The 17,348-nt window shown below is 48.4% G+C and overlaps 1 long non-coding RNA gene across 1 annotated transcript; it reads left to right on the top strand.

Annotated features, from left to right (window-relative positions):
- The first annotated feature begins 13,495 nt into the window (after positions 1-13,495).
- Positions 13,496-15,237, top strand: LOC143988213 (uncharacterized). Its single transcript, XR_013276790.1, has 3 exons — positions 13,496-14,348; positions 14,444-14,565; positions 14,690-15,237. It is a non-coding gene; the product is annotated as an uncharacterized LOC143988213 (long non-coding RNA).
- Positions 15,238-17,348: the final 2,111 nt, after the last annotated feature.

Here is a 17,348-nt window from a genome sequence, read left to right as displayed (position 1 = left end):
TCGTACTACGGACGAGGATGATACGACGTCTGTGATAGGCGGAACACAGGCTGCTGGGAAATTCAGTGTTCCGCCTATCACAGGCGAAGGCGGCGGCGCAGCTTTTGAACTTTACAATGGCCGCCGACGAAGAGGGCACGGGACGGCACGGCACGGGACGGGACGGGACGGGGGCAAGGCAAGGCACGACACGGGACGGATGCAAGGAGGCAAGGCACGGCACGGGACGGAGGCAAGGAGGCAAGGCACGGGACGGAGGCTCGGGACAAAGGTAGGCTGGACACACACACACACACACACACACACACATGGATGGAGACACACACAGGGATGGATGGATGGATGGATGGAGACACACACACACAGGGATGGATGGATGGATGGATGGAGACACACACACACAGGGATGGATGGATGGATGGACACACACACACACAGGGATGGATGGACGGACACACAGGGATGGACGGACACACAGGGATGGACGGACACACAGGGATGGACGGACACACACACAGGGATGGACAGGCATGTCTCACCCTCGGCTTATACACGAGTCAATAAGTTTGCCAGTTTTTTTGGGGGTAAATTGGGGGCCTCGGCTTATATTCGGGTCGGCCTATACTCGAGTATATACGGTATATTGTTTTTCTTTATGTTTACACCTTTCCTTTAAATTTTTTTTTAGGAAGGTTGTCTTCACAGCACCGCCCAGCATCTAAAGAGCCGCCGGCTCCTCCGTCCCCAGCGCACTCTGAACCGACCCTGCAATCTCAAGTGCTTTCCAACAACTTATGCCGCGTACACACGGTCAAACTGTATGACGTACTTAGTCTGGCGGAAAAGTACGCCAGGCTGTCCGTCGGAATTTCCGAACGCGCTACTTGCCCACACACGGCACTTTTTGAGCGGACTAATACGGCGTACTAAGTCCGCCGTACTATCCGTCCTACTTTTGAAATGAACGGACTCGCCCACACACACGGAGGAAAGTCCGCTCATTTCGAGCCCGTCTCCAGGTAGGCGGGGCCCGCAAAGGAGACGTCGCTGGCCCCGCCGCCTGGTATGGACTTAAAGGGGAACCCCAACGCCGAAAAAAATCGGCGTGGGGGTCCCCCCCAAGTCCACAACAGACCCTTGTCCGAGCACGCTGGCCGGCCAGGAAAGGGGGGCGAGCGAGCGCCCCCCCCTCCTGAGCCATACCAGGCCGCGTGCCCTCAACATGGGGGGGTGCCTTGGGGAAGGGGGGCCGCGGGGCCCCCCCACCCCAAAGCACCTTGTCCCCATGTTGATGAGGACAAGGGCCTCTTCCCGACAACCCTGGCCGTTGGTTGTCGGGGTCTGCGGGCGGGGGGCTTATCGGAATCCGGGAGCCCCCTTTAATAAGGGGGCCCCCGGATACCGGCCCCCCACCCTATGTGAATGAGTATGGGGTACAATGTACCCCTACCCATTCACCTGTTAAAAGTACAAAAAAAAAAACACAACACACGAGATAAAATACTTTATTGCACAGCTCCGGGGGTCTTCCGTCTTCGGGGGTCTTCTCGCCGGACTCCTCCGCTATCTTCTTGTAGCTCTTTTGCTAGCGGAGGAGTCCGGCTTTCTTCCTCACCGCCGGCCTCTTCTCCCGACTTCGGGGGTCTTGTCCCCCTCTTCGGTTCTTCTGCCGGGCCACCGCGCCTTCTTATAGCTCTTTTACAGGCGGTGGCCTGGTCTTCTGTCGCCGCCACCGCCGCCGCCTTCCGTTCTTCTTCTTCTTCTTCTCCTGGAGATGTTGACTCGACGCTCTCTCCGGCCACAATGCCAGGGCCGCGCTGCGCAGCCACTTATATAGGGACAAGGGGGGGTGTCACATGGCTTTATGTCACATGGGTTGGTGTCACATGGTGACCCCGCCCCCTTACGATGTCATAGTCCCCATGTGACATCAACCCATGTGACATAAAGCCATGTGACACCGCCCCTTGTCCCTATATAAGTGGCCGCGCAGCGCGGCCCTGAAGAAGAAGGAGAAGGAGAACGGAAGGCGGCGGCGGTGGCGGCGACAGAAGACCGGGCCACCGCCTGTAAAAGAGCTATAAGAAGGCGCGGTGGCCCGGCAGAAGAACCGAAGAGGGGGACAAGACCCCCGAAGTCGGGAGAAGAGGCCGGCGGCGAGGAAGAAAGCCGGACTCCTCCGCTAGCAAAAGAGCTACAAGAAGATAGCGGAGGAGTCCGGCGAGAAGACCCCCGAAGACGGAAGACCCCCGGAGCTGTGCAATAAAGTATTTTATCTCGTGTGTTGTGTTTTGTTTTTTTTTGTACTTTTATTTAACGGGTGAATGGGTAGGGGTACCAACGGCCAGGGTTGTCGGGAAGAGGCCCTTGTCCTCATCAACATGGGGACAAGGTGCTTTGGGGTGGGGGGCCGCGCGGCCCCCCCTTCCCCAAGGCACCCCCCCATGTTGAGGGCACGCGGCCTGGTACGGCTCAGGAGGGGGGGCGCTCGCTCGCCCCCCTTTCCTGGCCGGCCGGGTAGCGTGCTCGGACAAGGGTCTGTTGTGGACTTGGGGGGGACCCCACGCCGATTTTTTCCAGCGTTGGGGTTCCCCTTTAAGTCCATACCAGGCGGCGGGGCCAGCAACGTCTCCTTCGCGGGCCCTCGCCTACCTGGAGACCCGCTCGAAATGAGCGGACTTTTCTCCGGGCGGGAAAAGTCCGCTCATTTCAAAAGTACGACGGACTGGCATACACACGGCCGGATTGTCCGCCGAAATGCGAGTACGACGGACAGAATTTAGAAAAATCCGAAATTCTTAGTACGCCGGACTGCACGCTGAAAAAGTCAGCTGAAGCCCACACACGAGCGGACTGTCCGCTGAAATGTGTTTCGGCGGACTAAGTACGCCATACAGTCCGCTCGTGTGTACGCGGCATTACTCTCACACCCCAAGGACATTGCCCTCTCCCCCAGGCTTACCAGAAGCCGCTCGAATGCCTCACTAGGATCGGGGGATGGGTGGGACATGGAATCGCAAATCAGATCCCTGCACGGCTACCTGAGGTCCCTTCCCACTAAAGATGACTTTGAACGCTGTGTGCATAGGATTGAGGAAACATATCGGAAGGAGATTTCGGACTTGAGAAAAGATGTGGGGGTACGCTTTGATGATGTGGACAACACGGTTGATGGCCTGCGGGACACTATACAGTCACACTACCAGATCCTCAATGCCCACACTGTCCTGCTCCAGCAACTCTCATATCAGCAGGATGACCTCGAAAACCGCAGTCGCCGCAACAACATACGTATACGGGGGATACCTGAGTCGGTTGACCCCAAGAATCTACCTGCTGCGGTTACAGCCATCTTTAACCAGATACTCCCACGACCCAAAGATGACCCGATCGAACTGGACCGGGTGCACCGTACATCGGGTCCTCTCACCCCTGACTCCTCCTTTGTCCGTGACACTCTTTGCCATGTCCATTTTTACAAAATAAATGAGGACATTATGAGGGCCGCCAGCACACAACAGTCGATTCTATTCAACGACACGCCTATCATGCTCCTTCCTGATCTCTCCCGCCAAACTCTAGCAATGCGGAAATCCCTGAGACCCCTCACGCAGCTCCTACAAGCAAGACAAATTAAATACCAGTGGCGCTTTCCGTTCCACCTTCGAGTGGACCACGCGGGTAAAACCGCCATATTCCGTACGTTGGGGGACCTGCCTACATTCCTCAGTACACTTGAACTGCCTCAAGTCGCGCTGCCCGATTGGCCATTTGCTCCGACCACACCTGGTCTACCCTAAACTCCGCAGTGGCAGAAACAAGGTCGCAGGCGCACCCCTCGATCTCCGTTGCCTCAAGATCCTAACGGCTGACCCGTGCCTGCGGGCCCACCCGGACCTGTTCTCTTTCTTCACTTTTGGGGTCCTCCCCCATGATATGCTTGGACCCGAACGGGTCGAATAGCTTTACTGTTGATTAACCCTTTTATTTACAGGTTTTTTGTATGTTTCTTGCGCCCTCTGTTGCTGTGTGTCCCCTCCCTTTTCCTTATAGTTGGGGTGCTCAGTTATGCCTTATTGGATTGTTCCTGGATTGATCTCGGGACTTGCTCCCGCACCCCACTATCTGCCCCCCTCCCCCCCCTTTACGGGTTCTTTATTTGTTTGTTTTTTATTTATTTTTATTTCTTTTTGCTGTGCGCCCCACCGTGTTCCTATGATCGCTGTGGGGCGCACCGATTTGTGCCTTTATGACAGGCTTTTTTCCTGTATGTTGCTTCCCTTTTGGAGCCACCTAGTGGCCTTTTTTGTTTTTGTTTTACTCACTATTTTTCTATACCAGACCTCTTGGGCCTGTTGCCCACGATTGATGTTTACAGCTATTGTATTCTATATACCCCTGTTTATTTTATCGGGAACGGGTAACCCTGCCTATATTTCTTACTACTCCCTATACGAGGTTGTTATGCTGTCTTTTCTCTCTCTTCTTACCTTTTTTTTTTCCTCCCTCCGTCTTCCCTCTGCTTGTACCCTCCCACCCTCTGCCTCTTCCCTTGCCCCCCCCTGCCCAACCTCTACTCCTGCTCCCTCACCCATCAGGGTTCGCCCATGGTGCCACTTATTATATTGATTCTGAGCTCTTCCCTACGACCCCCCCATGGCTAGTGACGGTTCCATAACCTTTGCTTCCTTTAATTGTAGGGGTTTCAACACGCCTGAGAAGCAGAGCCAGACACTCTACCATTTTCACAAGAAGCGTGCGAAAATTCTGCTGCTTCAAGAAACGCACTTTCGCGCAGGAGCTATCCCAGCCCTACGCAATAGATATTACTCGCAATGGTTTCACAGTGTTAATCCTCAGGCCAAATCTAAGGGGGTATCTGTTGCCTTTCATAAATCTTTTAACCCGGAGGTTCTAGACTCTCTCATAGATGACTCGGGTCGCTATATTTTTCTGAAACTGAAACTAAATGATTTTCTTTTCACAGTGGCTAACATCTATGTGCCGAACGTGGGCCAGGCTCGGTTCCTCTCCTCGGTCCTCACCAGACTATCCTCCTTTGGAGGGTCAACTTTCATTATTGGAGGTGATCTCAACGTTGCCCTCTCCCCATCCGCAGACACATCCTCGGGTAAGTCTTCTGTTCCTCACTCCACCTTGACACGCATTAAATCACTTCTACACTCATCCCATCTGGTGGATGCCTGGACGAATCCAGCATCCCACGAAAGGGATTACAGCTTCTTCTCCGTTGCACACAACTCCTACAGTAGGCTGGACCACTTTCTCATATCACAATCCCTACTTGACACACCTCTCCAAACTTCGATCGGTAATCTTCTGTGGTCCTACCATGCCCCCGTCTACCTGACTCTGGTCCGCCCCCCTGCTACCCGTCGGGGAGTGAGCTGGAGACTTAACGACAACCTGCTGCGGGACACCGTGTGTATGGCGGATGTCTCTAAGGCCATTAAAGACTTTGTAGGTGACCATTCCGCTGACACTACCTCCCCTATGAACCAGTGGGACACTCTCAAATGTGTGCTCCGGGGTACCCTTATACAACACGGTTCTCGCCTTAAAAAGGCCCGAGCCCATGACATACGCAGACTCCTTACTACCATTGCGGACCTCGAACCCCTTCACAAAAAGGATTTGGACCCTGCTGTTTTTGTTCGGCTTTCCAATGCCCGCAGGGACCTACTCCAGCTCCTAGACGTGCACTACCTGATCGCCAGGGATAAAGCGCGGAACCACTTCTACTCACTGGCAAACAAGTGTGGTAAGCACCTGGCTAGGATCATTCATCCTAGACCCCCGCGACATTCTATCCCCTTCATTGTTCGCTCGGACCATACGAAAACGTTTAACACCTCTGGGATATCTGCGTTCTTCAGGCAATACTACTCACAGCTCTATAACCTTCCGCATGCAACCCCCCAGTTAGGTCCCCTCCATCTTCTGACCTCACGCAGGCTTATATCCTGGAGACCGCTCTACCTACTGTTGACACTGTGGACGCAGCGACCTTGGACAAGCCCCTTACTACCTTTGACTTTTTACAGGCTATTAAAGTCCTTAGAGTGGGCAAATGCCCGGGCCCTGACGGCTTTACACCCCGGTTTTAAAAACTTTTGCCCCCCAGCTTGCGCCCCTTCTGACTAAAGCCTTTAACTCGGTAGACAGTTCTAACCTCCCGTCCAAGGAATCTTTATCTGCTAACATCTCTATTATCCCTAAACCAGGCAAGGACCCATCCAAATGCAGCAGCTAACGGCCCATCTCCCTGCTCAATATAGATATTAAGCTATTCGCAAAAGTCCTAGCCACCCGTCTGTCCCCTCTATTACCTAAAATTATTCATAATGATCAGGTGGGGTTTGTCCCTGGCAGGGAGGGAAGGGACAACACCACCAAAACGATACATCTCATATCCCTGATCCAACGTAAAGGCCTGAGAGCTTGCCTCTTATCCTTCTACGCTGAAAAGGCCTTCGATAGGGTCAGTTGGAGGTTTCTACAGCTGTCTCTAGAACAACTTGGCCTTGGAGCTCCCTTCATCTCTAAAGTTATGTCCCTATACTCCCGACCCTCAGCCACGGTCCTGGTCAACGGTACCACATCGGCTCCCTTTGACATTGCAAACAGTATCCGACAGGGCTGCCCCCTGTCCCCCCTCCTCTTTGTCATCATCATTGAGCATTTGGCCTGTGCCATACGACAAAACCCCTCCATTCTTGGTATTCAAACTCCGTCTGCACATCACAAACTTTCCCTGTATGCTGATGACCTCCTTGTGTATATTCAGAATCCACACATCTCCTTACCATCCCTACTCAGTGAATTTCAAAGTTTTGGTGTCCATAGTAACTTTAAGCTCAACATCTCTAAGAACTTAACATATCCCTTACCCCCTCCACGCTGTCCCTTCTGAAATCCAACTTCTCATTTAAATGGCAGGCCAAGGGGATCTCTTACCTAGGGGTCGTTATACCCTCCAACCTAACTGATTTGTTTTCCCTGAATTATATCCCCCTGCTTAACCGTATACGGAAGGACCTCGGAGTGGGGGGGATCTCCCTTGCCCTGGTTCGGACGGATTAATATCCTAAAGATGGACACTCTACCCAAGTTCCTGTATTTTTCTCAAACAATCCCCAAATCATTTTTTATCTCCCTACGCTCGCTGGCAATCAGATTCATGTGGAACAGGGGCCTCCCCAGGGTTAAATTTAAACTGCTAACGATCCTGAAGACTATGGGAGGAACAGGCCTCCCTGACTTTGAGACTTACCATACAGCCGCTCATATGACTCGCATCATAGAATGGTTCTCTCGCCCTTCCTGCAAGGCCTCGGTGTCTGTTGAACAGGACCTTTCTCCTGTAGATCTCCGAGCTCTTCCTTGGGGTTATAAACAGGACTACTCTCGTATGACATCCTTGTTCCCATTGACTTTGGCCTCCCTGACGATGTGGTACAAGACGCGGCTAAACACCACTCTCTCCTCTGATCCGGGCCCCTTGACGTCCCTCTTTGACCATCCTGCTTTACCACAAAGTACAGGGGCAGCCTCCCTAGGACCCTTTAAGCATACAGAATGGCCGCAAGCTCGCACATTTGTGCATCCCTCTCAGGGGACCCCGGTCTCCGTGGCAGACTCCGGAGATTGGCTCATGGCCCTACATGTGTCCACATTTGCCAAACGCCTACACTCCTCCTCTCAAATACATCGCAAGCTTACCAACTTCGAGGAACTGTGCTCTCTCCCATAAACTCCCAAACACTTACTATCCTCCTTATATAACCTACTACAGACTTTAGCACATGATCGACTTCCACATTACACCAGGCTGTGGTCTGCGGATTTGGGTGAAGACATCTCTGTGCCGGAATGGCAAACCTCTTTTCATTTCACACATAAGTCAACCATCTCCTGCTACTCCCAAGAAAAGAACTACAAACTATTGTCCAGGTGGTACAGGGACCCTGCTACTTTACACAGGATTTTTCCGTCTACCCCAGCCACCTGCTGGCGCTGTGAAGCTTCAGTCGGAACTTATATGCATGTCTGGTGGGACTGTGAGAGGATCCGCCCTTTCTGGACACAGAAAGGTTCCTATCTCTCTGAAAATTGCATTACTCTCTATGCTGCCCGGGTCTATTAAATCACAGAGACAAAGATTGCTCCGTTTCTTTATGTCCTCTGCTAGACAGCTGATACCTGCTTATTGGAAGACGACGACCACTCCCCCATTGTCACGATGGGTGTCGATTATGAATGACACCATGAGAATGGAGGAGATGTTGGCACTGGACAATGACACTTACGCCAAATTTATTTCTCAATGGTCGATCTGGCTCCGCTTCTCTTCCTCTGACACCTTAATGAACCAAATCTTGAACGCATAAGGGCACTGTGGGCTCTTTCTTACCCTACCCCCCCTACCCATATTCCTCCCCCCCCTCCCCCCCCCCTCCTCTCCTCCCCTCTCCTCCCCTCTTGCTATCTAGCTTTCCCCTCTACCGCCTTGCTCCTCTTCACTTTGCTCCTCTCTCTTCTCTCTTTTTTTTCTATCCTTTTTATGTTATTGTTTAAATATTGCCTCATGTAGTAACCCGTGAGTATTTCTCACTACTGTGGCCTCGTGGATCGGTGAGCAGGCCGTCTTCTCTACTCTCCAAGCTTCCCGTCAGGGACCGGCTGTGGCCGATGGTCATTAGCCGGCCTCCCGCAATTGTACTCCAGTTACTGTTCCTGCTTGCATTTGTCTAATGATGGTTACTGTTTTATTGTTTTACTTGAAATGTTTCAATAAAAATATTTTCAACACTAAATTTTTTTTACTGTTTGATCACTTTTATATAAACATCCCTTGTAAATGAAATAGGGTATGACAGGTCCTCTTTATGGAGAGATCTGGGGTCTTTAAGCAACCCCCCCAACATCTCAGATATCTCTATGGTAAACCGCTGCCACCAGATCTATTCTCTAGCTCTCCAATCGTATGGGGAGAACCCGGAGAAGCACTGGAGGGCGGCAGGATGGGGGTGGGGGTCATCCCCTCTTGCTGCCTGTAAAAGCAGTCAAGCGGCTAAACAGATTCTACCCCAGGAAGAAGTCACTTTTGACGAAACGACGTAGGGTGAGCGGCGTGCTGACGTCACCGCATTTCCACGTTAACCAGGAAGGGCGGGCAGTGTAGACAGGAGAGAGCCGGCCGGCTCGTGTTTTTTGATATACGCTTATACTCTGCTGGAAATTCGTGAGTTATTTTACCTTATTGTATTTTATTAAAATTTTACGGAGTTATGCTATGGGAGCCTCTCTTTTCTTGTTTTGCTAAATGATTGTGGCGGAACGGGAGACGCTATAAGAAGGGAGCATGAAAGTTGGAGATATCAGCAGAGCCTAATAAGGGGACTAGGAACGTGCTATTTGCAAGCTCGTATGATCTCCTTAAAAAAGAGATCTTGGCAGCTGGTAAGCCTCACTGAATTTGGTGGTGGATAAACCTTTCTCCTTTGGGTGCACCTGCTACATGCGTGAAGGGTGGTTTTGTAGTCACTGAAAAGGGACTGAGATTCATCATTCTATCCATCTTTCATCTTCTTCAGACTGTTTATATATTTGAAAATTATCGTTTCACTGAACTTTTTTGCACTATTTTGCAACCTTTGAGATTTTTGCAAAAAATAGGAAAGATTATGTCACTTTATAATTCTGTTTTTTTATAAGTTTTTAGCGCAGCTGTTTTCTTTAAGATTATTGTATATTGTGTGTGTCTCACATTGGGTTGCAGCAAGAACTTATCATCATTAGGGATGAGCTTCGTGTTCGAGTCGAACGTACGTTCGACTCGAACATTGGCTGTTCGTCCGTTCGGCGAAATCCCAACTCTTGGTCCGTTTGCGTCAAAATTCGTGTGGCGCACAATGCACTGCGATGGCGCAGTGCATTGCTGGCTCATGATTGGCCAAGCATGCACTGTGACCCCGCATGCTTGGCCAATCGCAGCGCCAGCAGCGAGGAGAGCCATGATTGGCCACAGGCATCCTGCCTGTGGCCAATCATAGCTCAGGCTGTGTAGTGCACGCCCCACACTATATAAGGCCGCCTTTGAGGCTTTGAGGCGGCCTCGTGTAGTGTGTTGGCATCTGAAGCAGTGGGTGTTCTGTGTACCTTCCACACACTGATCGTTTTTGGCTGATTTCCTATCTTGCTGTTGTGTAGTGGTTATTGTCTGTGCCCTGACCGCAGTATACACCACTATATTCACCTCACCTATATAGCTAGTGGTCCATCTTTAATAATAGAGCTTGCAGTCAGTAGTGTTAGGAGATCGTGCGTGCTGTCTGCGTGCTCTGTACCCAGTACATACCGCTATAATCCACCTACATAGCTGTTCTCTTTGAGCCCAATTGGGGTTATTTCCTGCAAATTCCTGCAATAAAACAGGGCTAATTCCTGCAATAAAACTAGAGTATATGGCAGAGGTTGCAGTGTGGTGGCACCAGCACCAGTGCCTAAGGCCAAATTTTTCTGCCCCTGTTTAACAGGGACATGTAATTACAATTCTTGATATAATATTTCACAGGAGGGCCCCTTCCTGTGCCCACCCAGAGTAACGGTGAGGACTTATAGTGTTGTGGCACCAGCACCACAACCACCAAAGGTCAATTTTTCTACCACTGTTCAACAATGCCATGTAATTACAATTCTTGATATAATCGTTCACAGCAGGGCACTCCAGCGCCCACCAAGAGTCACTTTGAGGGCTTACAATGTTGTGGCAAAACCAACACCTTGTTCCGCCATTTCTGCAGAGCATATAGGGCAGGCCCCTACTTTCAAACATCCAATTTACAAACATCTCCTACTTGCAAACGCAAGGAGACAGCAACAAGTGAGATGAAAAAAGATGTACGACAAAACAAATTATACAGGGGTGATAACCCTTCCCTATGTTTTCCAAAAAGCTTAAAAATAGTTTTTTTGACTGGAGCTACACTTTAAAAATGTACCAGTTGAAAATTACAAACAGATTCAACTTAACACAACAAACCTACACAGTCCCTGTCTTGTTTGCACCGCCTGTATACTGCTGTTCTGAGTATATAGGGCCTGGGGGCCACACGCATTTCCTTTTTTTAATATGGGTACAGGGTTCCCCTTAATATGCGTACAAGACCCAAATAGGCTGGTAATGGGCAGGGAGGGCTACCCATGCCATTTTTCTGAATGATTTTCAACCATATTGCAGGAACCAGATATAACATTAAAACCGCAAGCAGTTTTAAATGGTGTTATTTCCGTTTTTAATGTAATTTTGTGCAGGGACTGTTCTAAACACGGGAAACACGTGGCACTTCACAGGCATACTACAGACACCCCCCAGGCACCATATTTAAAGGAATATTTCACCTTTTTTTTTGTCACTTTAATCGTCATTAAAATCAGTGCTCCCGCCAAAACGGCCGTTTTTAAAACTTTTTTTTTGCATTGACCCATGTCCCCTGAGGCAGGAGTCAGGTACCCTTTTTAGGACAATATCTTGCATATTAACCGTTAAAATTAGCACTTTCCATTTCGAACGTTCGAGTCCCATAGACTTCAATGGGGTTCTAACGTTCGTAACGAACGTGGGGTCCGTTCGAAAGTTCTGGTGCGAACCGAACCGGGGGGTGTTCGGCTCATCCCTAATCATCATTATTATATTTTTTTGTTTCATTAACACTTGATTATTTCTAATTTCAACACTTTTTTGGCCAGCGCTGTTTTTCAACGGGTTTTTAGATTCTATGACAGCTGTTACTTTGCAGGGAATTACTGGCTGAAAACAAAGATATCTGAATGAGGCCTGCAACTGCACCCATCATCCCGATATCTCTACTCAAAATACATGATGTCACATGACATATCCAAACGGTTAAAAATAACAATAATATTATTTATTTTATTTGTCTTTTTTGTATTATTTTTTATTTGCAGAAGCCAATCAGGGGAGTTGTGTGCCAATTTGATGACAAGGAGCATGCTGATAGTCCTGCTGGGGAGTATTGGTGTAATATTCCTGCTGGGGGGGTATTGGTGTAATATTTCTGCTGGGGGAATATCAGTTTAATATTCCTGCTGGGGGAAGTATCGGTGTAATATTCCTGCTGGGGGGAAGTATCGGTGTAATATTCCTGCTGGGGGGGAGTATTGGTGTAATATTTCTGCTGGGGGGGGAGTATTGGTGTAATATTTCTCCTGGGGGGGTATTGATGTAATATTCCTGCAGGGGGGGTATCGGTATAATATTCCTGCTGTGGGGAGTATTGGTGTAATTTTCCTGCTGGGGGAGTATTGGTGTAATATTCCAGCTGGGGAGAGTATGGGTGCAATGTTCCTGCTGGGGGGAGGAGTATGGGTGTAATATTCCTGCTTGGGAGAGTATGGGTGTAATATTCCTGCTGGGGAGAGTATCGGTGTAATGTTCCTGCCGGGAGGAGTATTGGTGTAATATTCCTGCTGGGGGGTGTTGGTGTAATGTTCCTGTTGGAGGAAGTATTGGTGTAATATTCCTGCTGGGGGGAGAATTGGTGTAATATTCCTGCTTGGAGGATATCTGTGCAGGAAGTTCTTGTCATACGATGGACACGACAAGGACTTCACACCTTGGTGTTCCGGATTCTCAAATCGCTGCAAAACGCGGGATGTGCTTGCAATCCTCTTACTTTAAATGGTACGCGCTTGTGATTCTTTTAATTTCAATGGCACCCCAAATCACGGGATGCTTTTGCCACGATTGTCACCCGACAAATCGCACTAACAAAATTGCAGGATGCCTGTCTCCCAAAAGCAGTCCCATGATTTTGTTGCTATTTGTCAGCCAGCAGTCATGGCAAAATCATGTCGTGTTTGGGGTGCCATTGAAAGTAAAAGAATTGCAAGTGCGCACTGCCTTTTGTGGTGATTCGGGAATAGCAGTAATTCTGCTCACGATCCAGAAACTTAGGTGTGAACGCAGCCTAAGTATCTTCTATCAGTTGGTGCGTTCACCTTCTATAGATTCTGGGGGAGCATTTTAATTTCTTCCTCTGCCCCAGTCCCAAGTCCCTAAGTTCATTCTTTATTCCACCGCTAATATATACTCAGCATTGAACTTTTATAGCACTTTTCTCTCTGGGGACTCCAAGTACTTGGAGATGCCGTTGGCTGGGAATCAAACCCAGGTCTGCTGGGAAGGCAGCTATGCTCACCACTGCGCCACCAACTATTGTAGCTCTGGCTGTATGTTTGGGCTGGAAGATGAACCTCTGCCCCAGATCCAGGTCTTTTGCAGACTCTACAGGTTTTCTTCTAAGATTGCCCTGTATTTGGCTCCATCCAAATACATGCAAATATGTAATTTGTTGTAAATTCTTATCAGAAATTGCATTCATTTGCATCGGCATGATGGCTGAGTAATCAGACTTTTTTGATGATATACCATTGTCTTTATATTATGTCTAGACATTTTATTTTCTTGCTTTCTTTCTTCTACAAGACTCTGGTCTGGCTACACCTAGAGTATGCTGTCCAGTTCTGGGCACCAGTCCTCAGGAAGGATGTACTGGAAATGGAGCGAGTACAAAGATGGGCAACAAAGCTAATAAAGGGACTGGAGGATATTGGTTATGAGGAAAGGTTGCGATCACTGAAATTATTCTCTCTGGAGAAGAGACGCTTGAGAGGGGATATGATTTCAATATACAAATACCATACTGGTGACCCCACAATAGGGATACAACTTTTTAGCTGAAGGGAGTTTAACAAGGCACGTGGTCACTCATTAAAATGAGAAGAAAAGAGGTTTAACCTTAAACTACGTAGAGGGTTCTTTACTGTAAGAGCGGCAAGGATGTGGAATTCCCTTCCACAGGCAGTGGTCTCAGCGAGGAGCATCGATAGTTTCAAGAAACTATTAGATAAGCACCTGAACGACCGACACATCCAGGGATATACAATGTAATACTGACATATAATCACACACATAGGTTGGACTTAATGGACTTGTGTCTTTTTTTGACCTCACTATGTAACTATGTAACATTAACCAACGGAACACTTCAGTAAAGAGACATTGAGTCTTTGAGCTCAGTACCATTATTGATTGCCACTTTAATATCATTGAGGTATATTTTGGTTTGTCTGACACTGCCCGATGGGAATGCTAGGAAAATGGACTCTGCATTTGGAAGACTAATTATGCGTTTTGTTTCGATTCTTTAGGGGCCATGCTGAGAAACCAGTCAGTATAAACATTGAGAATTGGTGACTGACTCCTCTCCTCCTTCTGTTTCCCCTCTGGGGTCCAGTACCCAGTAAGCATTCTATCATTGTAGCCCTCGATTGAAGTTAGCGCCCTTTGCATCTTTTATGGATGCCTAACAATTTCTTGCCTATTATTATCTTTCAGAATAGGACCATTTGGTCAATTGTGTCTGTGTATTGGTTGATTTACTCATAGAAGACATTGTTTGTTAAGCCGCTTCTGGGTGACACATAGCACGCCACTCTTATAAGGGCCCTTCTCTATATGTAAGTGGCACTCTTTACACAATGTATCTCTATATATGTATATGGGGATCATACTGGTAAAATGTAATGCTGCACTTTTCATCTGATTAGAAATGTGATGTCTCCCTCTTTTTTTCTTTTGCAGAGGATCTCTGTCTATAGACAATGAAGTGAGGAAGCAGAAAGCAAAACGTCGACCTCTTTGATCTAGTAGCAATAGAGACCTATTATGATAGCAACTAATGCCGTGTACACACGACCAGACTTTTCAACAGACTAGGTCCGACTGAACGAATCCGCCGGAAAATTTGATCGTGTGTGGGCTTTATCTGACCTTTGCTGTCTAAAAATCAGATGGACTTTAGATATAAAACTTGTTTCAAATCTTTCCGACGGACTCGAGTTCGGTCGAAAAATCCGTTCATCTGTATGCTAGTCCGACAGACGAAAACCCAGGCTAGGGCAGCTATTGGCTACTGGCTATGAACTTCCTTATTCTAGTCTGGTCGCACGTCATAATGTTCAAATCCGTCAGACTTTGGTGTGCTTGTGTGTGCCGGAAAGTCTGTCAGAAATCCGCTGCAAGTCCGTCGGGAAGACCGTCGGACCTAGTCCGTGAAAATTTCCGGTTGCGTGTACGTGGCATAAGTGGTCAAATTGATGAGAGCTCTTTTTCTTGTTTTTATAGAATGTACAAACATTTTTTAATTAATTCATTTATTGTAATAAAGAGATTTAGTATTATTAAGTAGTAATTGTCCTTCTCTGGTACCGGTAAAGTCCGCTCAGTCTGTCCACTTTTCTTCAAACAATCTTTATATGGATGAGGTACACCCATAGCCAATACATTCTTTATATATACAAGTTTGGCTGTTAGTGAACGTAATGAATACGAGTTTGTCTGAAGTTGGAATTATCCAAAATAACAAATAACATTCATAACGAATGATATGAAAAACAAGAAAAACCCCCAAAAAACTAGAGAAATTAAAACGAAAAAAAAAAAACAGAATTTTTCAACAGTGTACGTGTCTACTAGAGGGCGCTATACTTGCTCTTGTATGCTTCGAACATGGTTTGCAGTGAACACTTCACACTAGAGCTGCACGATTAATCGTCAAGAATCACATTTTTTTCTGATTGCAATCTTGACAAAAGTGTTTCACGATTCTTGCTATGCCAACAATTCTCTCTGCTCTTCTGAAGCCACAGCCATCAAAAGAAAGGAAGAAAAAAAAAAACGGGCAGTCTGCTAAGAATCACAACATTCTTTAGCAGTGGAACTAAGTATAAACATTGTAACAATTTGTCAAAGGAATAGACTTTGTGTGTAAATGAGGAAATGTAACTAGTGATGGACGAACTTCCAACGGGACGTTTCGCAAACGCGGCCGATAGTTCGCGAACCGTAACGTTCGCGGCGGGCCCCATTGACTTCAATGGGAGGCGACACTTTGCAAACCTACAGGTCAAATTTGCAGCCACAAAATAATTACTAGCTGTGCAAACATAGTCCCACCACATGGCCAATGACATAACACATGTATGAGGTGAATCTGAGATCGACAACTACAAGCATTCTTTTTTTATATGTGAAATTGTTGTGACAATTCAGGACTGTGGAGCACATGAAGGCAATAGAGGAGAGGGAAGGTCAGGGTAGACAAAGAAGAGGGTGCAGGAGATGATCACCAGCAGCGTGACATACAGCAATGACACCTGCACCGTGATAGAGTGATCTGACACCAGCACCGTGATAGAGAGCACTGACATCAGCAGCGTGATATACAGCACTGACAGCAGCACCTTGATAGAGAGCACTGACATCAGCAGCGTGACTTAAAGCACTGACACCAGCACTGTGATATACAGCACTGACACCTGCACCGTAAGCAGCCCCAGGAGGAAGTCAGCATAGCACAGGGATGGTGGGAGCCCCTCATAATGAGCATAGCACAGGGATGGTGGGAGTCCCTCATAATATGCACAGCAGAGGTACAGCCCCAGGAGGAAGTCAGCACAGCACAGGGATGGTGGGAGCCCCTCATAATAAGCAGCCCCAGGAGGAAGTCAGCACAACACAGGGATGGTGGGAGCCCCTCATAATAAGCAGCCCCAGGAGGAAGTCAGCACAGCACAGGGATGGTGGGAGCCCCTCATAATGAGCATAGCACAGGGATGGTGGGAGCCCCTCATAATATGCACAGCAGAGGTACAGCCCCAGGAGGAAGTCAGCACAGCACAGGGATGGTGGGAGCCCCTCCATAATAAGCAGCCCCAGGAGGAAGTCAGCACAGCACAGGGATGGTGGGAGCCCCTCATAATAAGCAGCCCCAGTAGAAATATGACACCGCTCAACCTCTTCAAACAGGAGGGTACGGGCATATAGTAGGGTGTGCTTTTTTTGGACAAGGAAGTGAGCCAAATGAAGAAAGAAGGTCTGTGTGCTCGATTAAAAAAATCGTTTATAGACATATACATGGTCTACTGGTCACATGTGTTGAATTCCTCCGAGATCCATGCCTCATTCATTTTTAGAAATGTGAGGTAGTTAACACTGTCGTGAGCTAGGCGAGTACGCTTATCGGTCACGATCCCCCCTGCTGCGCTGAATGTCCTTTCGGACAGGACACTGGATGAGGGGCAAGCCAACAGTTCGATTGCAAATTGGGCAAGCTCTGGCCAGAGGTCAAGCCTGCCCACCCAGTAGTCCAGGGGTTCATCACTCCTCAGAGCGTCCACATCGGCCGTTAACCCGATGTAGTCGGACACCTGACGGTCTAGGCGTTCCCTGATGCTGGATC

This window comes from Lithobates pipiens, unplaced genomic scaffold, assembly GCF_037356315.1.
Source record: "Lithobates pipiens isolate NorthernLeopardFrog02 unplaced genomic scaffold, aLitPip1_a1.2 Scaffold_1, whole genome shotgun sequence".
NCBI classification, from domain to species: Eukaryota; Metazoa; Chordata; class Amphibia; order Anura; family Ranidae; genus Lithobates; species Lithobates pipiens.
This window is presented reverse-complemented; position numbering and strand designations above follow the sequence as displayed.